The following is a 25,102-nucleotide window of genomic DNA, read 5'->3' on the forward strand; positions in this document are numbered from 1 at the left end:
TGTTAATTTCCCCAAAGTAGGAGGTCCGAAGACCCGGCATAACTAAGGTTCTGTTTAACAAATGACAAGACATCAATTTCCACGAGGTTTGTGGTCCGAGGACTGCACTTAAACAAGTTTCTGTTTGATTCTTAAGAACAGTAACTTCAAATGTTAATTTCCCCAAAGTAGGAGGTCTGAAGACCCGGTATAACTAAGGTTCTGTTTAACAAATGACAAGACATCAATTTCCACAAGGTTTGTGGTCCGAGGACTGCACTTAACCAAGTTTCTGTTTGATTCTCAAGGACAGTAACTTCAAATGTTAATTTCCCCAAAGTAGGAGGTCCGAAGACCCGGCATAACTAAGGTTCTGTTTAACAAATGACAAGACATCAATTTCCACGAGGTTTGTGGTCCGAGGACTGCACTTAACCAAGTTTCTGTTTGATTCTTAAGAACAGTAACTTCAAATGTTAATTTCCCCAAAGTAGGAGGTCCGAAGACCAGGCATAACTAAGGTTCTGTTTAACAAATGACAAGACATCAATTTCCACGAGGTTTGTGGTCCGTGGACTGCACTTAACCAAGTTTCTGTTTGATTCTTAAGAACAGTAACTTCAAATGTTAATTTCCCCAAAGTAGGAGGTCCGAAGACCCGGCATAACTAAGGTTCTGTTTAACAAATGACAAGACATCAATTTCCACGAGGTTTGTGGTCCGAGGACTGCACTTAACCAAGTTTCTGTTTGATTCTTAAGAACAGTAACTTCAAATGTTAATTTCCCCAAAGTTGGAGGTCCGAAGACCCGGCATAACTAAGGTTCTGTTTAACAAATGACAAGACATCAATTTCCACGAGGTTTGTGGTCCGAGGACTGCACTTAACCAAGTTTCTGTTTGATTCTTAAGAACAGTAACTTCAAATGTTAATTTCCCCAAAGTAGGAGGTCCGAAGACCCGGCATAACTAAGGTTTTGTTTAACAAATGACAAGACATCAATTTCCACGAGGTTTGTGGTCCGAGGACTGCACTTAACCAAGTTTCTGTTTGATTCTTAAGATCAGTAACTTCAAATGTTAATTTCCCCAAAGTAGGAGGTCCGAAGACCCGGCATAACTAAGGTTCTGTTTAACAAATGACAAGACATCAATTTCCACGAGGTTTGTGGTCCGAGGACTGCACTTAACCAAGTTTCTGTTTGATTCTTAAGAACGGTAACTTCAAATGTTAATTTCCCCAAAGTAGGAGGTCCGAAGACCCGGCATAACTAAGGTTCTGTTTAACAAATGACAAGACATCAATTTCCACGAGGTTTGTGGTCCGAGGACTGCACTTAACCAAGTTTCTGTTTGATTCTTAAGAACAGTAACTTCAAATGTTAATTTCCCCAAAGTAGGAGGTCCGAAGACCCGGCATAACTAAGGTTCTGTTTAACAAATGACAAGACATCAATTTCCACGAGGTTTGTGGTCCGAGGACTGCACTTAACCAAGTTTCTGTTTGATTCTTAAGAACGGTAACTTCAAATGTTAATTTCCCCAAAGTAGGAGGTCCGAAGACCCGGCATAACTAAGGTTCTGTTTAACAAATGACAAGACATCAATTTCCACGAGGTTTGTGGTCCGAGGACTGCACTTAACCAAGTTTCTGTTTGATTCTTAAGAACAGTAACTTCAAATGTTAATTTCCCCAAAGTAGGAGGTCCGAAGACCCGGCATAACTAAGGTTCTGTTTAACAAATGACAAGACATCAATTTCCACGAGGTTTGTGGTCCGAGGACTACACTTAACCAAGTTTCTGTTTGATTCTTAAGAACAGTAACTTCAAATGTTAATTTCCCCAAAGTAGGAGGTCCGAAGACCCGGCATAACTAAGGTTCTGTTTAACAAATGACAAGACATCAATTTCCACAAGGTTTGTGGTCCGAGGACTACACTTAACCAAGTTTCTGTTTGATTCTCAAGAACAGTAACTTCAAATGTTAATTTCCCCAAAGTAGGAGGTCCGAAGACCCGACATAACTAAGGTTCTGTTTAACAAATGACAAGACATCAATTTCCACGAGGTTTGTGGTCCGAGGACTACACTTAACCAAGTTTCTGTTTGATTCTTAAGAACAGTAACTTCAAATGTTAATTTCCCCAAAGTAGGAGGTCCGAGGACCCGGCATAACTAAGGTTCTGTTTAACAAATGACAAGACATCAATTTCCACGAGGTTTGTGGTCCGTGGACTGCACTTAACCAAGTTTCTGTTTGATTCTTAAGAACAGTAACTTCAAATGTTAATTTCCCCAAAGTAGGAGGTCCGAGGACCCGGCATAACTAAGGTTCTGTTTAACAAATGACAAGACATCAATTTCCACAAGGTTTGTGGTCCGAGGACTACACTTAACCAAGTTTCTGTTTGATTCTTAAGAACAGTAACTTCAAATGTTAATTTCCCCAAAGTAGGAGGTCCGAGGACCCGGCATAACTAAGGTTCTGTTTAACAAATGACAAAACATCAATTTCCACAAGGTTTGTGGTCCGAGGACTACACTTAACCAAGTTTCTGTTTGATTCTTAAGAACAGTAACTTCAAATGTTAATTTTCCCAAAGTAGGAGGTCCGAGGACCCGGCATAACTAAGGTTCTGTTTAACAAATGACAAGACATCAATTTCCACAAGGTTTGTGGTCCGAGGACTACACTTAACCAAGTTTCTGTTTGATTCTTAAGAACAGTAACTTCAAATGTTAATTTCCCCAAAGTAGGAGGTCCGAGGACCCGGCATAACTAAGGTTCTGTTTAACAAATGACAAGACATCAATTTCCACAAGGTTTGTGGTCCGAGGACTACACTTAACCAAGTTTCTGTTTGATTCTTAAGAACAGTAACTTCAAATGTTAATTTCCCCAAAGTAGGAGGTCCGAGGACCCGGCATAACTAAGGTTCTGTTTAACAAATGACAAGACATCAATTTCCACGAGGTTTGTGGTCCGAGGATTACACTTAACCAAGTTTCTGTCTGATTCTTAAGAACAGTAACTTCAAATGTTAATTTCCCCAAAGTAGGAGGTCCGAGGACCCGGCATAACTAAGGTTCTGTTTAACAAATGACAAGACATCAATTTCCACAAGGTTTGTGGTCCGAGGACTACACTTAACCAAGTTTCTGTTTGATTCTTAAGAACAGTAACTTCAAATGTTAATTTCCCCAAAGTAGGAGGTCCGAGGACCCGGCATAACTAAGGTTCTGTTTAACAAATGACAAGACATCAATTTCCACAAGGTTTGTGGTCCGAGGATTACACTTAACCAAGTTTCTGTCTGATTCTTAAGAACAGTAACTTCAAATGTTAATTTCCCCAAAGTAGGAGGTCCGAGGACCCGGCATAACTAAGGTTCTGTTTAACAAATGACAAGACATCAATTTCCACAAGGTTTATGGTCCGAGGACTACACTTAACCAAGTTTCTGTTTGATTCTTAAGAACAGTAACTTCAAATGTTAATTTCCCCAAAGTAGGAGGTCTGAGGACCCGGCATAACTAAGGTTCTGTTTAACAAATGACAAGACATCAATTTCCACAAGGTTTGTGGTCCGAGGACTACACTTAACCAAGTTTCTGTTTGATTCTTAAGAACAGTAACTTCAAATGTTAATTTCCCCAAAGTAGGAGGTCTGAGGACCCGGCATAACTAAGGTTCTGTTTAACAAATGACAAGACATCAATTTCCACAAGGTTTGTGGTCCGAGGACTGCACTTAACCAAGTTTCTGTTTGATTCTTAAGAACAGTAACTTCAAATGTTAATTTCCCCAAAGTAGGAGGTCCGAGGACCCGGTATAACTAAGGTTCTGTTTAACAAATGACAAGACATCAATTTCCACAAGGTTTGTGGTCCGAGGACTACACTTAACCAAGTTTCTGTTTGATTCTTAAGAACAGTAACTTCAAATGTTAATTTCCCCAAAGTAGGAGGTCCGAGGACCCGGCATAACTAAGGTTCTGTTTAACAAATGACAAGACATCAATTTCCACAAGGTTTGTGGTCCGAGGACTACACTTAACCAAGTTTCTGTTTGATTCTTAAGAACAGTAACTTCAAATGTTAATTTCCCCAAAGTAGGAGGTCCGAGGACCCGGCATAACTAAGGTTCTGTTTAACAAATGACAAGACATCAATTTCCACAAGGTTTGTGGTCCGAGGACTACACTTAACCAAGTTTCTGTTTGATTCTTAAGAACAGTAACTTCAAATGTTAATTTCCCCAAAGTAGGAGGTCCGAGGACCCGGCATAACTAAGGTTCTGTTTAACAAATGACAAGACATCAATTTCCACAAGGTTTGTGGTCCGAGGACTACACTTAACCAAGTTTCTGTTTGATTCTTAAGAACAGTAACTTCAAATGTTAATTTCCCCAAAGTAGGAGGTCCGAGGACCCGGCATAACTAAGGTTCTGTTTAACAAATGACAAGACATCAATTTCCACAAGGTTTGTGGTCCGAGGACTACACTTAACCAAGTTTTTTTTTATTCTTAAGAACAGTAACTTCAAATGTTAATTTCCCCAAAGTAGGAGGTCCGAGGACCCGGCATAACTAAGGTTCTGTTTAACAAATGACAAGACATCAATTTCCACAAGGTTTGTGGTCCGAGGACTACACTTAACCAAGTTTCTGTTTGATTCTTAAGAACAGTAACTTCAAATGTTAATTTCCCCAAAGTAGGAGGTCTGAGGACCCGGCATAACTAAGGTTCTGTTTAACAAATGACAAGACATCAATTTCCACAAGGTTTGTGGTCCGAGGACTACACTTAACCAAGTTTCTGTTTGATTCTTAAGAACAGTAACTTCAAATGTTAATTTCCCCAAAGTAGGAGGTCTGAGGACCCGGCATAACTAAGGTTCTGTTTAACAAATGACAAGACATCAATTTCCACAAGGTTTGTGGTCCGAGGACTACACTTAACCAAGTTTCTGTTTGATTCTTAAGAACAGTAACTTCAAATGTTAATTTTCCCAAAGTAGGAGGTCCGAGGACCCGGCATAACTAAGGTTCTGTTTAACAAATGACAAGACATCAATTTCCACAAGGTTTGTGGTCCGAGGACTACACTTAACCAAGTTTCTATTTGATTCTTAAGAACAGTAACTTCAAATGTTAATTTCCCCAAAGTAGGAGGTCCGAGGACCCGGCATAACTAAGGTTCTGTTTAACAAATGACAAGACATCAATTTCCACAAGGTTTGTGGTCCGAGGACTACACTTAACCAAGTTTCTGTTTGATTCTTAAGAACAGTAACTTCAAATGTTAATTTCCCCAAAGTAGGAGGTCCGAGGACCCGGCATAACTAAGGTTCTGTTTAACAAATGACAAGACATCAATTTCCACAAGGTTTGTGGTCCGAGGACTACACTTAACCAAGTTTCCGTTTGATTCTTAAGAACAGTAACTTCAAATGTTAATTTTCCCAAAGTAGGAGGTCCGAGGACCCGGCATAACTAAGGTTCTGTTTAACAAATGACAAGACATCAATTTCCACAAGGTTTGTGGTCCGAGGACTACACTTAACCAAGTTTCCGTTTGATTCTTAAGAACAGTAACTTCAAATGTTAATTTCCCCAAAGTAGGAGGTCCGAGGACCCGGCATAACTAAGGTTCTGTTTAACAAATGACAAGACATCAATTTCCACAAGGTTTGTGGTCCGAGGACTACACTTAACCAAGTTTCTGTTTGATTCTTAAGAACAGTAACTTCAAATGTTAATTTCCCCAAAGTAGGAGGTCCGAGGACCCGGCATAACTAAGGTTCTGTTTAACAAATGACAAGACATCAATTTCCACAAGGTTTGTGGTCCGAGGACTACACTTAACCAAGTTTCTGTTTGATTCTTAAGAACAGTAACTTCAAATGTTAATTTCCCCAAAGTAGGAGGTCCGAGGACCCGGCATAACTAAGGTTCTGTTTAACAAATGACAAGACATCAATTTCCACAAGGTTTGTGGTCCGAGGACTACACTTAACCAAGTTTCTGTTTGATTCTTAAGAACAGTAACTTCAAATGTTAATTTCCCCAAAGTAGGAGGTCCGAGGACCCGGCATAACTAAGGTTCTGTTTAACAAATGACAAGACATCAATTTCCACAAGGTTTGTGGTCCGAGGACTACACTTAACCAAGTTTCTGTTTGATTCTTAAGAACAGTAACTTCAAATGTTAATTTCCCCAAAGTAGGAGGTCCGAGGACCCGGCATAACTAAGGTTCTGTTTAACAAATGACAAGACATCAATTTCCACAAGGTTTGTGGTCCGAGGACTACACTTAACCAAGTTTCTGTTGATTCTTAAGAACAGTAACTTCAAATGTTAATTTCCCCAAAGTAGGAGGTCCGAGGACCCGGCATAACTAAGGTTCTGTTTAACAAATGACAAGACATCAATTTCCACAAGGTTTGTGGTCCGAGGACTACACTTAACCAAGTTTCTGTTTGATTCTTAAGAACAGTAACTTCAAATGTTAATTTCCCCAAAGTAGGAGGTCCGAGGACCCGGCATAACTAAGGTTCTGTTTAACAAATGACAAGACATCAATTTCCACAAGGTTTGTGGTCCGAGGACTACACTTAACCAAGTTTCTGTTTGATTCTTAAGAACAGTAACTTCAAATGTTAATTTCCCCAAAGTAGGAGGTCCGAGGACCCGGCATAACTAAGGTTCTGTTAACAAATGACAAGACATCAATTTCCACAAGGTTTGTGGTCCGAGGACTACACTTAACCAAGTTTCTGTTTGATTCTTAAGAACAGTAACTTCAAATGTTAATTTCCCCAAAGTAGGAGGTCCGAGGACCCGGCATAACTAAGGTTCTGTTTAACAAATGACAAGACATCAATTTCCACAAGGTTTGTGGTCCGAGGACTACACTTAACCAAGTTTCTGTTTGATTCTTAAGAACAGTAACTTCAAATGTTAATTTCCCCAAAGTAGGAGGTCCGAGGACCCGGCATAACTAAGGTTCTGTTTAACAAATGACAAGACATCAATTTCCACAAGGTTTGTGGTCCGAGGACTACACTTAACCAAGTTTCTGTTTGATTCTTAAGAACAGTAACTTCAAATGTTAATTTCCCCAAAGTAGGAGGTCCGAGGACCCGGCATAACTAAGGTTCTGTTTAACAAATGACAAGACATCAATTTCCACAAGGTTTGTGGTCCGAGGACTACACTTAACCAAGTTTCCGTTTGATTCTTAAGAACAGTAACTTCAAATGTTAATTTTCCCAAAGTAGGAGGTCCGAGGACCCGGCATAACTAAGGTGCTCGTGAACAAATGACAAGACATCAATTTCCACAAGGTTTGTGGTCCGAGGACTACACTTAACCAAGTTTCTGTTTGATTCTTAAGAACAGTAACTTCAAATGTTAATTTCCCCAAAGTAGGAGGTCCGAGGACCCGGCATAACTAAGGTTCTGTTTAACAAATGACAAGACATCAATTTCCACAAGGTTTGTGGTCCGAGGACTACACTTAACCAAGTTTCTGTTTGATTCTTAAGAACAGTAACTTCAAATGTTAATTTCCCCAAAGTAGGAGGTCCGAGGACCCGGCATAACTAAGGTTCTGTTTAACAAATGACAAGACATCAATTTCCACAAGGTTTGTGGTCCGAGGACTACACTTAACCAAGTTTCTGTTTGATTCTTAAGAACAGTAACTTCAAATGTTAATTTCCCCAAAGTAGGAGGTCCGAGGACCCGGCATAACTAAGGTTCTGTTTAACAAATGACAAGACATCAATTTCCACAAGGTTTGTGGTCCGAGGACTACACTTAACCAAGTTTCTGTTGATTCTTAAGAACAGTAACTTCAAATGTTAATTTCCCCAAAGTAGGAGGTCCGAGGACCCGGCATAACTAAGGTTCTTTTTAACAAATGACAAGACATCAATTTCCACAAGGTTTGTGGTCCGAGGAGTACACTTAACCAAGTTTCTGTTTGATTCTTAAGAACAGTAACTTCAAATGTTAATTTCCCCAAAGTAGGAGGTCTGAGGACCCGGCATAACTAAGGTTCTGTTTAACAAATGACAAGACATCAATTTCCACAAGGTTTGTGGTCCGAGGACTACACTTAACCAAGTTTCTGTTTGATTCTTAAGAACAGTAACTTCAAATGTTAATTTCCCCAAAGTAGGAGGTCTGAGGACCCGGCATAACTAAGGTTCTGTTTAACAAATGACAAGACATCAATTTCCACAAGGTTTGTGGTCCGAGGACTACACTTAACCACGTTCCTTACTGATTCTTAAGAACAGTAACTTCAAATGTTAATTTCCCCAAAGTAGGAGGTCCGAGGACCCGGCATAACTAAGGTTCTGTTTAACAAATGACAAGACATCAATTTCCACAAGGTTTGTGGTCCGAGGACTACACTTAACCAAGTTTCTGTTTGATTCTTAAGAACAGTAACTTCAAATGTTAATTTCCCCAAAGTAGGAGGTCCGAGGACCCGGCATAACTAAGGTTCTGTTTAACAAATGACAAGACATCAATTTCCACAAGGTTTGTGGTCCGAGGACTACACTTAACCAAGTTTCTGTTTGATTCTTAAGAACAGTAACTTCAAATGTTAATTTCCCCAAAGTAGGAGGTCTGAGGACCGGCATAACTAAGGTTCTTTTTCACAAATGACAAGACATCAATTTCCACAAGGTTTGTGGTCCGAGGACTACACTTAACCAAGTTTCTGTTTGATTCTTAAGAACAGTAACTTCAAATGTTAATTTCCCCAAAGTAGGAGGTCTGAGGACCCGGCATAACTAAGGTTCTGTTTAACAAATGACAAGACATCAATTTCCACAAGGTTTGTGGTCCGAGGACTACACTTAACCAAGTTTCTGTTTGATTCTTAAGAACAGTAACTTCAAATGTTAATTTCCCCAAAGTAGGAGGTCCGAGGACCCGCCATAACTTAGGTTCTGTTTAACAAATGACAAGACATCAATTTCCACGAGGTTTGTGGTCCGAGGACTACACTTAACCAAGTTTCTGTTTGATTCTTAAGAACAGTAACTTCAAATGTTAATTTCCCCAAAGTAGGAGGTCCGAGGACCCGGCATAACTAAGGTTCTGTTTAACAAATGACAAGACATCAATTTCCACAAGGTTTGTGGTCCGAGGACTACACTTAACCAAGTTTCTGTTTGATTCTTAAGAACAGTAACTTCAAATGTTAATTTCCCCAAAGTAGGAGGTCCGAGGACCCGGCATAACTAAGGTTCTTTTTAACAAATGACAAGACATCAATTTCCACAAGGTTTGTGGTCCGAGGAGTACACTTAACCAAGTTTCTGTTTGATTCTTAAGAACAGTAACTTCAAATGTTAATTTCCCCAAAGTAGGAGGTCTGAGGACCCGGCATAACTAAGGTTCTGTTTAACAAATGACAAGACATCAATTTCCACAAGGTTTGTGGTCCGAGGACTACACTTAACCAAGTTTCCGTTTGATTCTTAAGAACAGTAACTTCAAATGTTAATTTCCCCAAAGTAGGAGGTCCGAGGACCCGGCATAACTAAGGTTCTGTTTAACAAATGACAAGACATCAATTTCCACAAGGTTTGTGGTCCGAGGACTACACTTAACCAAGTTTCTGTTTGATTCTTAAGAACAGTAACTTCAAATGTTAATTTCCCCAAAGTAGGAGGTCCGAGGACCCGGCATAACTAAGGTTCTGTTTAACAAATGACAAGACATCAATTTCCACAAGGTTTGTGGTCCGAGGACTACACTTAACCAAGTTTCTGTTTGATTCTTAAGAACAGTAACTTCAAATGTTAATTTCCCCAAAGTAGGAGGTCCGAGGACCCGGCATAACTAAGGTTCTGTTTAACAAATGACAAGACATCAATTTCCACAAGGTTTGTGGTCCGAGGACTACACTTAACCAAGTTTCTGTTTGATTCTTAAGAACAGTAACTTCAAATGTTAATTTCCCCAAAGTAGGAGGTCTGAGGACCCGGCATAACTAAGGTTCTGTTTAACAAATGACAAGACATCAATTTCCACAAGGTTTGTGGTCCGAGGACTACACTTAACCAAGTTTCTGTTTGATTCTTAAGAACAGTAACTTCAAATGTTAATTTCCCCAAAGTAGGAGGTCTGAGGACCCGGCATAACTAAGGTTCTTTTTCACAAATGACAAGACATCAATTTCCACAAGGTTTGTGGTCCGAGGACTACACTTAACCAAGTTTCTGTTTGATTCTTAAGAACAGTAACTTCAAATGTTAATTTCCCCAAAGTAGGAGGTCTGAGGACCGGGCATAACTAAGGTTCTGTTTAACAAATGACAAGACATCAATTTCCACAAGGTTTGTGGTCCGAGGACTACACTTAACCAAGTTTCTGTTTGATTCTTAAGAACAGTAACTTCAAATGTTAATTTCCCCAAAGTAGGAGGTCGGAGGACCGGGCATAACTAAGGTTCTGTTTAACAAATGACAAGACATCAATTTCCACAAGGTTTGTGGTCCGAGGACTACACTTAACCAAGTTTCTGTTTGATTCTTAAGAACAGTAACTTCAAATGTTAATTTCCCCAAAGTAGGAGGTCCGAGGACCCGGCATAACTAAGGTTCTGTTTAACAAATGACAAGACATCAATTTCCACAAGGTTTGTGGTCCGAGGACTACACTTAACCAAGTTTCTGTTTGATTCTTAAGAACAGTAACTTCAAATGTTAATTTCCCCAAAGTAGGAGGTCCGAGGACCCCGCATAACTAAGGTTCTGTTTAACAAATGACAAGACATCAATTTCCACAAGGTTTGTGGTCCGAGGACTACACTTAACCAAGTTTCTGTTTGATTCTTAAGAACAGTAACTTCAAATGTTAATTTCCCCAAAGTAGGAGGTCCGAGGACCCGCCATAACTAAGGTTCTGTTTAACAAATGACAAGACATCAATTTCCACAAGGTTTGTGGTCCGAGGACTACACTTAACCAAGTTTCTGTTTGATTCTTAAGAACAGTAACTTCAAATGTTAATTTCCCCAAAGTAGGAGGTCTGAGGACCCGGCATAACTAAGGTTCTGTTTAACAAATGACAAGACATCAATTTCCACAAGGTTTGTGGTCCGAGGACTACACTTAACCAAGTTTCTGTTGATTCTTAAGAACAGTAACTTCAAATGTTAATTTCCCCAAAGTAGGAGGTCCGAGGACCCGGCATAACTAAGGTTCTGTTTAACAAATGACAAGACATCAATTTCCACAAGGTTTGTGGTCCGAGGACTACACTTAACCAAGTTTCTGTTTGATTCTTAAGAACAGTAACTTCAAATGTTAATTTCCCCAAAGTAGGAGGTCCGAGGACCCGGCATAACTAAGGTTCTGTTTAACAAATGACAAGACATCAATTTCCACAAGGTTTGTGGTCCGAGGACTACACTTAACCAAGTTTCTGTTTGATTCTTAAGAACAGTAACTTCAAATGTTAATTTCCCCAAAGTAGGAGGTCTGAGGACCCGTCATAACTAAGGTTCTGTTTAACAAATGACAAGACATCAATTTCCACAAGGTTTGTGGTCCGAGGACTACACTTAACCAAGTTTCTGTTTGATTCTTAAGAACAGTAACTTCAAATGTTAATTTCCCCAAAGTAGGAGGTCCGAGGACCCGGCATAACTAAGGTTCTGTTTAACAAATGACAAGACATCAATTTCCACAAGGTTTGTGGTCCGAGGACTACACTTAACCAAGTTTCTGTTTGATTCTTAAGAACAGTAACTTCAAATGTTAATTTCCCCAAAGTAGGAGGTCCGAGGACCCGGCATAACTAAGGTTCTGTTTAACAAATGACAAGACATCAATTTCCACAAGGTTTGTGGTCCGAGGACTACACTTAACCAAGTTTCTGTTTGATTCTTAAGAACAGTAACTTCAAATGTTAATTTCCCCAAAGTAGGAGGTCCGAGGACCCGGCATAACTAAGGTTCTGTTTAACAAATGACAAGACATCAATTTCCACAAGGTTTGTGGTCCGAGGACTACACTTAACCAAGTTTCCGTTTGATTCTTAAGAACAGTAACTTCAAATGTTAATTTTCCCAAAGTAGGAGGTCCGAGGACCCGGCATAACTAAGGTTCTGTTTAACAAATGACAAAACATCAATTTCCACAAGGTTTGTGGTCCGAGGACTACACTTAACCAAGATTAACTAATATTCTTAAGAACAGTAACTTCAAATGTTAATTTCCCCAAAGTAGGAGGTCCGAGGACCCGGCATAACTAAGGTTCTGTTTAACAAATGACAAGACATCAATTTCCACAAGGTTTGTGGTCCGAGGACTACACTTAACCAAGTTTCTGTTTGATTCTTAAGAACAGTAACTTCAAATGTTAATTTCCCCAAAGTAGGAGGTCCGAGGACCCGGCATAACTAAGGTTCTGTTTAACAAATGACAAGACATCAATTTCCACAAGGTTTGTGGTCCGAGGACTACACTTAACCAAGTTTCTGTTTGATTCTTAAGAACAGTAACTTCAAATGTTAATTTCCCCAAAGTAGGAGGTCCGAGGACCCGGCATAACTAAGGTTCTGTTTAACAAATGACAAGACATCAATTTCCACAAGGTTTGTGGTCCGAGGACTACACTTAACCAAGTTTCTGTTTGATTCTTAAGAACAGTAACTTCAAATGTTAATTTCCCCAAAGTAGGAGGTCCGAGGACCCGGCATAACTAAGGTTCTGTTTAACAAATGACAAGACATCAATTTCCACAAGGTTTGTGGTCCGAGGACTACACTTAACCAAGTTTCTGTTTGATTCTTAAGAACAGTAACTTCAAATGTTAATTTCCCCAAAGTAGGAGGTCCGAGGACCCGGCATAACTAAGGTTCTGTTTAACAAATGACAAGACATCAATTTCCACAAGGTTTGTGGTCCGAGGACTACACTTAACCAAGTTTCTGTTTGATTCTTAAGAACAGTAACTTCAAATGTTAATTTCCCCAAAGTAGGAGGTCTGAGGACCCGTCATAACTAAGGTTCTGTTTAACAAATGACAAGACATCAATTTCCACAAGGTTTGTGGTCCGAGGACTACACTTAACCAAGTTTCTGTTTGATTCTTAAGAACAGTAACTTCAAATGTTAATTTCCCCAAAGTAGGAGGTCCGAGGACCCGGCATAACTAAGGTTCTGCTTAACAAATGACAAGACATCAATTTCCACAAGGTTTGTGGTCCGAGGACTACACTTAACCAAGTTTCTGTTTGATTCTTAAGAACAGTAACTTCAAATGTTAATTTCCCCAAAGTAGGAGGTCCGAGGACCCGGCATAACTAAGGTTCTGTTTAACAAATGACAAGACATCAATTTCCACAAGGTTTGTGGTCCGAGGACTACACTTAACCAAGTTTCTGTTTGATTCTTAAGAACAGTAACTTCAAATGTTAATTTCCCCAAAGTAGGAGGTCCGAGGACCCGGCATAACTAAGGTTCTGTTTAACAAATGACAAGACATCAATTTCCACAAGGTTTGTGGTCCGAGGACTACACTTAACCAAGTTTCTGTTTGATTCTTAAGAACAGTAACTTCAAATGTTAATTTCCCCAAAGTAGGAGGTCCGAGGACCCGGCATAACTAAGGTTCTGTTTAACAAATGACAAGACATCAATTTCCACAAGGTTTGTGGTCCGAGGACTACACTTAACCAAGTTTCTGTTGATTCTTAAGAACAGTAACTTCAAATGTTAATTTTCCCAAAGTAGGAGGTCCGAGGACCCGGCATAACTAAGGTTCTGTTTAACAAATGACAAGACATCAATTTCCACAAGGTTTGTGGTCCGAGGACTACACTTAACCAAGTTTCTTGTTGATTCTTAAGAACAGTAACTTCAAATGTTAATTTCCCCAAAGTAGGAGGTCCGAGGACCCGGCATAACTAAGGTTCTGTTTAACAAATGACAAGACATCAATTTCTACAAGGTTTGTGGTCCGAGGACTACACTTAACCAAGTTTCTGTTTGATTCTTAAGAACAGTAACTTCAAATGTTAATTTCCCCAAAGTAGGAGGTCTTATATCCGGCATAACTAAGGTTCTGTTTAACAAATGACAAAACATCAATTTCTACAAGGTTTGTGGTCCGAGGACTACACTTAACCAAGTTTCTTTTTTATTCTTAAGAACAGTAACTTCAAATGTTAATTTCCCCAAAGTAGGAGGTCTGAGGACCGGCATAACTAAGGTTCTTTTTCACAAATGACAAGACATCAATTTCCACAAGGTTTGTGGTCCGAGGACTACACTTAACCAAGTTTCTGTTTGATTCTTAAGAACAGTAACTTCAAATGTTAATTTCCCCAAAGTAGGAGGTCTGAGGACCCGGCATAACTAAGGTTCTGTTTAACAAATGACAAGACATCAATTTCCACAAGGTTTGTGGTCCGAGGACTACACTTAACCAAGTTTCTTTTTTATTCTTAAGAACAGTAACTTCAAATGTTAATTTCCCCAAAGTAGGAGGTCCGAGGACCCGGCATAACTAAGGTTCTGTTTAACAAATGACAAGACATCAATTTCCACAAGGTTTGTGGTCCGAGGACTACACTTAACCAAGTTTCTGTTTGATTCTTAAGAACAGTAACTTCAAATGTTAATTTCCCCAAAGTAGGAGGTCCGAGGACACGGCATAACTAAGGTTCTGTTTAACAAATGACAAGACATCAATTTCCACAAGGTTTGTGGTCCGAGGACTACACTTAACCAAGTTTCTGTTTGATTCTTAAGAACAGTAACTTCAAATGTTAATTTCCCCAAAGTAGGAGGTCCGAGGACCCGGCATAACTAAGGTTCTGTTTAACAAATGACAAGACATCAATTTCCACAAGGTTTGTGGTCCGAGGACTACACTTAACCAAGTTTCCGTTTGATTCTTAAGAACAGTAACTTCAAATGTTAATTTTCCCAAAGTAGGAGGTCCGAGGACCCGGCATAACTAAGGTTCTGTTTAACAAATGACAAGACATCAATTTCCACAAGGTTTGTGGTCCGAGGACTACACTTAACCAAGTTTCTGTTTGATTCTTAAGAACAGTAACTTCAAATGTTAATTTCCCCAAAGTAGGAGGTCCGAGGACCCGGCATAACTAAGGTTCTGTTTAACAAATGACAAGACATCAATTTTCACAAGTTTTGTGGTCCGAGGACTACACTTAACCAAGTTTCCGTTTGATTCTTAAGAACAGTAACTTCAAATGTTAATTTCCCCAAAGTAGGAGGTCCGAGGACCCGGCATAACTAAGGTTCTGTTTAACAAATGACAAGACATCAATTTCCACAAGGTTTGTGGTCCGAGGACTACACTTAACCAAGTTTCTGTTTGATTCTTAAGAACAGTAACTTCAAATGTTAATTTCCCCAAAGTAGGAGGTCTGAGGTCCCGGCATAACTAAGGTTCTGTTTAACAAATGACAAAACATCAATTTCCACAAGGTTTGTGGTCCGAGGACTACACTTAACCAAGTTTCTGTTTGATTCTTAAGAACAGTAACTTCAAATGTTAATTTCCCCAAAGTAGGAGGTCCGAGGACCCGGCATAACTAAGGTTCTGTTTAACAAATGACAAGACATCAATTTCCACAAGGTTTGTGGTCCGAGGACTACACTTAACCAAGTTTCTGTTTGATTCTTAAGAACAGTAACTTCAAATGTTAATTTCCCCAAAGTAGGAGGTCCGAGGACCCGGCATAACTAAGGTTCTGTTTAACAAATGACAAGACATCAATTTCCACAAGGTTTGTGGTCCGAGGACTACACTTAACCAAGTTTCTGTTTGATTCTTAAGAACAGTAACTTCAAATGTTAATTTCCCCAAAGTAGGAGGTCCGAGGACCCGGCATAACTAAGGTTCTGTTTAACAAATGACAAGACATCAATTTCCACAAGGTTTGTGGTCCGAGGACTACACTTAACCAAGTTTCTATTTGATTCTTAAGAACAGTAACTTCAAATGTTAATTTCCCCAAAGTAGGAGGTCCGAGGACCCGGCATAACTAAGGTTCTGTTTAACAAATGACAAGACATCAATTTCCACAAGGTTTGTGGTCCGAGGACTACACTTAACCAAGTTTCTGTTTGATTCTTAAGAACAGTAACTTCAAATGTTAATTTCCCCAAAGTAGGAGGTCCGAGGACCCGGCATAACTAAGGTTCTGTTTAACAAATGACAAGACATCAATTTCCACAAGGTTTGTGGTCCGAGGACTGAACTTAACCAAGTTTCTGTTTGATTCTTAAGAACAGTAACTTCAAATGTTAATTTTCCCAAAGTAGGAGGTCCGAAGACCCGGCATAACTAAGGTTCTGTTTAACAAATGACAAGACATCAATTTCCACGAGGTTTGTGGTCCGAGGACTGCACTTAACCAAGTTTCTATTTGATTCTTAAGGACAGTAACTTCAAATGTTAATTTCCCCAAAGTAGGAGGTCTGAAGACCCGGCATAACTAAGGTTCTGTTTAACAAATGACAAGACATCAATTTCCACAAGGTTTGTGGTCCGAGAACTGCACTTAACCAAGTTTCTGTTTGATTCTTTAAAAGTGATAACGTCAAATGTTAATTTCCCCAAAGTAGGAGGTCCGAAGACCCGGCATAACTAAGGTTCTGTTTAACAAATGACATGACATCAATTTCCACGAGGTTTGGGGTCCGAGAACTGCACTTAACCATGTTTCTGTTTGATTCTTAAGAACAGTAACTTCAAATGTTAATTTCCCCAAAGTAGGAGGTCCGAAGACCCGGCATAACTAAGGTTCTGTTTAACAAATGACAAGACATCAATTTCCACGACGTTTGTGGTCCGAGGACTGCACTTAACCAAGTTTCTGTTTGATTCTTAAGAACAGTAACTTCAAATGTTAATTTCCCCAAAGTAGGAGGTCCGAAGACCCGGTATAACTAAGGTTCTGTTTAACAAATGACAAGACATCAATTTCCACGAGGTTTGTGGTCCGAGGACTGCACTTAACCAAGTTTCTGTTTGATTCTTAAGAACAGTAACTTCAAATGTTAATTTCCCCAAAGTAGGAGGTCTGAAGACCCGGCATAACTAAGGTTCTGTTTAACAAATGACAAGACATCAATTTCCACAAGGTTTGTGGTCCGAGGACTGCACTTAACCAAGTTTCTGTTTGATTCTTAAGGACAGTAACTTCAAATGTTAATTTCCCCAAAGTAGGAGGTCCGAAGACCCGACATGACTAAGGTTCTGTTTAACAAATGACAAGACATCAATTTCCACGAGGTTTGTGGTCCGAGGACTGCACTTAACCAAGTTTCTGTTTGATTCTTAAGAACAATAACTTCATGCGTCAGAGGTAGTCATAACTTCGAAATGTTCACCGATAAAAGCACATTTTATTAATAATAATATCTTCTAAGATTATTTACATTCCAGGGGCGTGGTACAATTCTTTCATCTAGGTCAGCTAGCCGATATGACCCTATGCCTGCTACTGATACAATGCGGTAGGGGCCTTCCCAGTTGGGTCCTAACTTACCCCAAGCTGGGTTCTTAGAAGCGCCCACAACTTTTCTTAGTACGAGATCACCAGGTGCAAGTGGCCTTAGCCTCACGTGGGCGTCATAACCCCGTTTTAGCTTCTGTTGATAATAAGCCATTTGGACCATCGCTGCCTCGCGCCGTTCCTCAAGCAAATCTAGGCCTTTTTCCAGGAGTCCATTGTTACTCTCCGGGCTAAAGGAGCTGGTCTTTAGGGTGGGAAAACTAGATTCCAGAGGTATCACCGCCTCGGCTCCATAAGTCATAGAGAATGGAGTTTCTCCAGTGGACCTGCGCGGTGTGGTCCGATACGTCCACAGAACATGAGGGAGCTCTTCTACCCATCTGCCTTTCGCATCATCCAACCTTTTCTTCAGCCCACTGACAATGACTTTGTTAACGGCCTCGGCCTGCCCATTTCCTCGAGGATAAGCTGGGGTGGAATACCTATTTATAATACCCATGTCACCACAGTACTTCCTAAAAGCCTTACTGTCGAACTGAACACCATTGTCTGAGATGAGTGTGTGTGGTATACCGAATCTGGTAACGATGTTTTTCCAGACAAACTTCTTAGAGTCAATATCTCTTATATTTGCTAAGGGCTCGGCCTCAACCCATTTAGTAAAATAGTCTGTTCCCACGAGAAGCCATCTCTTATTGCCTGTTGCCCTCGGAAATGGCCCAACTATGTCTAGTCCCCACTGTGCGAAGGGCCAAGGACTAGAAAGGGGGTTAAGAACTCCTCCAAGTTGATGAATATTAGGAGCAAACCTCTGACACTGATCACATTTCCTGGCATAGTCTTGGGCCTCTCTTTGCATATTGGGCCACCAATAACCCTGAGTCAGAGCTCTGTGGGCTAAGGATCTTCCCCCAGTGTGGCTGCCACAAATCCCTTCATGCAATTCTTCTAGAAGCCCTTCCGTTAAATCAGGGTGTACACACAACAAGTACGGTCCTGAAAAGGATCGTTTGTACAGTTTTTGATCCTCGGACAGCCAGAAACGTGGCGCCTTTCGGCGTATCTTATCTGCTTCGGATTTGTCCTCAGGAAGGACATCATCCCTAAGAAAAGATACGACCGGGTCGATCCAACTAGGTCCAGGCCTTATTAGATGGATACGAGGTGCGTTGGTAATGACAAGAGAGGGCTCTAGTAAATCCTCAACGAGGATAACCCTAGGTACACCTTGAGCCGAGGACGTTGCTAGCGTGGCTAAGGAGTCTGCATGGGTGTTTCCGCTCCGAGAGATATGAGTTAAGGCAAAGGAGCCAAATTGAGTTTGCTGACGCTTAATCTGGGCCAAATATTCCTGCATCCTTGGATCTCTAGCCTCCATGGTTCCCGTGACCTGGCCGACCACCAGTTGAGAATCCGAGAAGATGTGGATTTCCCTTCCGCCCATCCTATGCACCATTTTCATGCCTACCAAGACTGCTTCGTATTCGGCCTCATTGTTAGTAGCCGAGAACGCCAATCTCAAAGATTTTTCGAAGACAATTCCCTCTGGGGACGTTAGAACGAGTCCAACACCAGATCCTCTCTGATTAGCCGCCCCATCCACATACACTTTCCAAATCGGAGGCATGGCAGCTGTAATCACACCAACTGATTTTTCATCCATGTGTGCTTCTTTTAGAGTTTCTTCCAGTAAGGGCTCGGCAAATTCCGCCACCAGGTCTGCGAGAACCTGGCCTTTCACCGAGGTGCGAGGCTTGTACTTAACGTCAAAAGCCCCCAGGATAGTCCCCCATTTTGCTATCCTTCCTGAGTAGTCGGCGCTACGCAGCACTGCCTTAAGGGGCAATTGGGTCAGAACAACCACTGTGTGGGACTGAAAATAATGGGGAAGCTTTCGCGTGGCATGAACCACGGCCAAGAGCGCTTTCTCTAAGGGTTGATAACGCACCTCGGCATCACCCAAAGATTTACTAACGTAATATACCGGTCTTTGCACCCCATTATCATCTCTTATCAAGACCAGGCTAACCGCGTGGACGGCCACTGCCAGATAAGCAAACAAAATCTCATGCGCCTCGGGACGAGACAGAATGGGTGGCCGGGAAAGATATTGCTTGAGCTGTTGAAAAGCTAACTCGCAGTCCTCGGTCCATTGAAACCCTTTCCACTTATTCAACAGTTGGAAGAATGGACGACACCGGTCAGCTGACCGAGATATGAACCTGTTCAAAGCGGCAATCATTCCTGTCAACCTTTGAATTTCTTTTGGGTTCCGAGGAGGCTGCAAGTCCTGAATAGCCTTAACCTGCACTGGATTTACCTCTATGCCTCTATGAGTAATCATGTATCCCAAGAACTTTCCAGACCCCACGCCGAAAGAGCATTTTGAGGCGTTGAGGCGCAACTTGTACCTTCTCAATATCTGAAAAGTGTCGGCCAAATCTTTCACGTGTGAGGGTATTGTTTTGCTTTTCACCACCATATCGTCAACGTATACTTCAATGGTTTTCCCCATTTGCTGTTCGAACATTCTGGTCATCATCCTTTGATAGGTAGCCCCAGCATTCTTCAGACCGAACGGCATGACCTTATAATGGTAATTCCCCGTCGGTGTAATGAAGGCAGTCTTCTCCTGATCCTCTAGTGCCAAGGGAATCTGGTGATAACCCTGGAAGGCGTCTAAGAAACTCATCCGAGGATGTCCGACAGTGGCATCCACCAGTTGATCAATACGTGGCATTGGGAACGAATCTTTAGGGCAGGCCTTGTTCAGATCAGTAAAGTCCACACATACCCTCCACGTTCCATTTTTCTTTTTAACGACGACTGTATGGGCCAACCACTCAGGGTAGAAAACTTCTTTGATGGCCCCAGCCCTCTTGAGTTTAAGCACCTCTTCCTTCACAGCCTCGGAATGTTCCCTGGAAGAGCGCCGAGGTGGCTGCCTTCTCGGAATAATAGCCGGGTTGACATTTAGGTGATGACAAATGAAGCCCGGATCCACGCCTGGGGCTTCATAAGGATCCCACGCAAAAACATCAACATTATCCTTCAAGAACTCTAACAACTCCATCTTCTCTTGGTGTGGCAAAAGTACACCGACTTGGAAGAATCTCTCCGGGTCATCGGCCACTAGAAACTTCTCTAATCCCTCGCACTGTGTCTCATCTCCTGTCACCACTCCAGATGAATCAGGAGCCGTTAACTGCTATAAGTCTTTGTTGATCAAAGCCGAAGACTCGGCTTCTGTCTGATGCAGTACTACAGCCGATATGCACTGCCTGGCTACTGATTGGCTGCCGAGGATTTCCTCAACGCATTCCCCCGAGGGGAATTTAACTTTAACATGTAAGGTAGAGGAGACGGCTCCAAGCGCATGCAGCCAAGGCCTGGCAAGGATGGCCGTGTATGGAGAGTACGCATCAACCACGATGAAGTCCACCTCAACCGTTTCTGAGCCGGATTGAACGGGCAAACGGATCTGTCCCTTCGGTACAACGGCTCTCCCTTCAAAGCTTATAAGTGGCGAGTCATAAGGAGTAAGGTCTTCCAACTTCAACCTTAACCCCTTAAATAGATCAGGGTACATGATATCTGCACCGCTGCCCTGATCTATCATCACCCTCCTCACGTCATAGTTCCCAATCCTGAGGGTAACCACAAGAGCATCGTCATGGGGCTGGATAGTCCCTACCTTATCCTCCTCCGAGAAATCTAGGACGGGCAAAGTGCCCTTCAACCTCTTCGGCCTGTGACCCATATCCTCGGTCTGTGGATGGGAAACCGCCATCACCCTAGTGGGACCTGAGCCGGTCCTGCCAGGGGCAGCGAAGATAACATTAATTGTTCCCAAGGCTGGCCGAGATGTATTGTTCCTCTGGTTGTTTGAGCCTACTTGACTGACCTGCCCAGTGGGCTGACATAGGTGCTGCTTTAACTTTCCCTCACTGACGAGCTGCTCCAGATGGTTCCACAGGGTCCGACAGTTCTCGGTAGTGTGGCCCACATCCCGATGGTACTGGCAAAAGAGGTTGTGATTCCTCTTCGCAGGGTCTCCTGCCATCTTATCAGGCTATTTAAAGAAGGGTTCCTTGCGAACTTTCTCCAACAGCTGATGTACTGGTTCCCGGAATACAGTGTTCACGGCCTGAGGTGCTGCCTAGGCGGACTGTCCAACGTAATCTCTCCTCGGCCTGTTATTGTGATATCTGTCCGACCTGAAATCCCTTCTCTCCTGCGGGATAACCTTCTCCTTTCCCTTTCCTTGCTGTTGGTCTTCCTCCACTCTTTTATATTCGTCAATACGGTCCATGAGGTGACGTACACTGCGAACAGGCTTTTTAGTCAAAGACTTTCTCAGGTCGTGATCAGTAGGGAGGCCCACCTTAAAGGTATTAAGTGCCACCTCATCAAAGTCGCCATCTATCTCATTAAACATCTCCCAGTAACGATCGGAGTACGCTTTCAACGTCTCCCCTTCCCTCATGGTCATGGATAACAGCGAGTCCAATGGACGAGGTACTCTGCTACACGTGATGAACCGTGAAGCGAATGCCCTGGTAAGCTCCCCAAACGAACTTATAGACCCCGACTTAAGGCCGTTAAACCACCTCATAGCAACAGGTCCCAGGCTGGAGGGGAAAACTTTGCACATCAGGGTCTCGTTGTGAAAGTGCACCGCCATCCTCTGGTTAAAGTGACTCACATGCTCCACCGGATCAGTCCGGCCATTATAGATGGTGAAAGTGGGCTGGGTAAACCTTCTGGGAAGCCTTCCTTTCTCAATCCTCCGTGCAAATGGAGATTTGGAGAGCTGGTGCAACGCCCTACTCATAGCATCGTTGCCTAAGCCCCTAGAACGAGGCTTCTTACATCTGCGAGTTGGCTGGTCGCCCTCCTCACTGGAGGATGTTACACTGGTGGGAGAGCGCGACCTTGAGCTGTGGCCAGCTCCCCTATCCTCCTCTGAGGAAGAGTTAGATGAGGACGGTGAAAACCTACGCTTAGCGCGGCGTAGCTTTCTCTTTAAACGGTTGATTTCCTTCTGCATGGATTTAGAACCCTCATCGTGGGTGGTGCTACCCCCTTCATGAATATGGCTAGCACCTGGATATTCTGTATGGACACTCCCCTCACGATCTCTTCGATGTTCAAGACGTTCAAAATGATCTTCCGGCTGTGATCCCTGTGACTCAGCATGGTGAGCACCTAAGCCTGCCATAGTATCCCTGTCGCTTCTAGACTAGATTTCCCACAGACGGCGCCAATTGTAAGTGCACAATTGCACCTGGCCCCAAGAACAGTTATGGGCTCAGGCCCAATGAGCCTTAAACAATGTAATTTGTAGAGTGTGGGCTTGAAACCTAGGTTAGAAGTGTTTGAGGATTAAATGACAAGCCAAAGATTATAAACATTTGAAAACAACAAGGAATACTGTAAGTCTACCTGCTCGGACGTAAGCCGAGAACTGTTCTTATATTATTTCTCTCTCTCTCTCTTTTTCTTTCCTTTTGGTTACAAAAAAGGGATCCCCCTTTCTGTTCTAAGTTGCTCCTTAAATACTACTCTTTTGATACTTTGCACACGTGTGGCCCCAACTCCCCCTTAGCCTAGATATTTCTTTTCTCAGTGCCTTTGAATAGTAACCAGAAGTTTCCCTTCCACTGTTCAGGTGTCACTTCCCAATTAATGCGGCCAGGGTGGTAGGTGCAGGGTCTTTAATGTGGAGGTGACAGCTTTTATCCTTGGTGTTTCTCTTACATCAGTGCTTTTAGGACATTCAAGGGTTTACACCTTTTATCCACTGGTTTTAACCATGTCATTCCCTAACCTTTACCATGAAATCCCGAGTTCTCTGGTGTCCATCCGCAGAGAAATTCACCCTCGGCTAGATCCTCGGATCCTCGGCGTATGGGCCGATCCATAATACTAACAAGTCCTAAACCCAAGAGCAGGTCGGCCTTCCTTAGCATGGCCCAACGGCCCATGCAACCGTCAAAGTCTTTTTACCCCCCACAATAACTACACCATAGTTAAGGAAGGGAAGTTTAATATGCTTATTAATTAATGAAACATTAATAATAACAATATTTAATGTATATAATTATAACATTAGTAGGGGCGTCCGGCGTCCCTACTAACAACGCATCGCATTAAAAAATTTGGGACTCAGACTTGGTTGTTGTTATTGAATTAATAGTTTTCTAATAAAAAAAAAAAAAGGAAAAATGACATGTAGCGAAAGTATAAGCCTTAAAACAGCCATGTGGCATACTTTTGACGTTTTTTTTTTTTTTTTGTGGGGGGTGGGGGAGTTAGATCTGAACTTTCTCTAAATTGCAGCTTTAGAAGTTTGATTTCTTTTCATTGTAGTTAAAAAAAAGTCCTAACAAAGGGGAATAAAACTTCTTTCCAATAAATCAGGAAGAACACTGCTTGATTTTTGAAGTTTAAATGGCATTGCAACTGCATCATAGTTAGAAGAAGCACAATTTGCCCATTAATTAATGCAATATTAATAATAGTTAATGTATTTAAGTATATCATGAATATCAATTGAGTGTTTAGAAAACATAATAGGTAGATAGTGGGAGAGGGGGAGTTCAAAGGTGGGGGGTTTGAACCATAGACATGAGGCACTACGAAGGATGCCATTACTACTAGGCTATCACTTGAACAAATGAACCCAAAAAAGAAAAGAAAAAAATGACACGTGGTGAAAGTTTAACACCACTATATGACATACTTAATAACTTTCTAGGGTATTTAGAATTGAACTTTCTCTAAGATTCAACTTTTATAGTATCATATAAGATATCATAAAGAAGGAACAAATATACCTGTGCATGCATGCATAGTATGTAATTAGCTTCTCATCATCAATCATATAAATAAATAAATAACCCCCCCCAAAAAAAAACCCTTTTGATGCATGCCATAGAAGTAGCACAGTCAAACCCACACAATGTCAGATTCATAGGCCTCACCTCTTGTTATTGTTAAGTTCCGGCAGAAGCTTCCAATCCCTTAAGCTACAGAAAAATGACAGGCCAGTCAGATAAAAGAAAACCTCAATTCATACAGAAAAGACAGAGAATATCATTTTTCAAAGATTCTAAAACAGATAATTTTGTTCATCCTATAGGCTTCAAAATTTCAAAACATAAAAGAATGATAGAACCTCAACATACCAATCTTCCAACCATCGATGACTGACAAGTTTTATCGTGTGGATTTTTTTGGCAAGTTCATACTTCTCACCTACATAAAATAATAGACTCCATTAAACTTTAGTGCTACTTAACTACTCATAGTCCACAAAATTCAGATGTAAAGTGTTCAAGAAACCTTAATATTATAAATTGATTGTGGCAAAACTTCCCAAAATTAATTTTCTCCAAGTGTCTCTCATGTCATTCAACTAACAAAAACTGCCCATCAGTATAAAACAACTTTAAGACATTTTGCAGGAAAAATAATTTGTTAATGCCTTGCAAATTCATCTAATCAAAATTTATTCTTTAGGACCCACATGTGAAATCCTATATATTGTTTGGGTAAAAACAATTTTTAATTTGGGTTGAGATC

At 41.4% G+C, this 25,102-nt stretch overlaps 1 pseudogene; it reads right to left on the bottom strand.

Moving 5' to 3' along the window:
- LOC142605836 (BRCT domain-containing protein At4g02110-like) overlaps window positions 1-25,102 on the bottom strand; it is a 70,825-nt pseudogene that overhangs the window by 19,734 nt on the left and 25,989 nt on the right.

This window comes from Castanea sativa, chromosome 8 (genome assembly GCF_040712315.1).
Source record: "Castanea sativa cultivar Marrone di Chiusa Pesio chromosome 8, ASM4071231v1".
Classification (NCBI taxonomy): domain Eukaryota; kingdom Viridiplantae; phylum Streptophyta; class Magnoliopsida; order Fagales; family Fagaceae; genus Castanea; species Castanea sativa.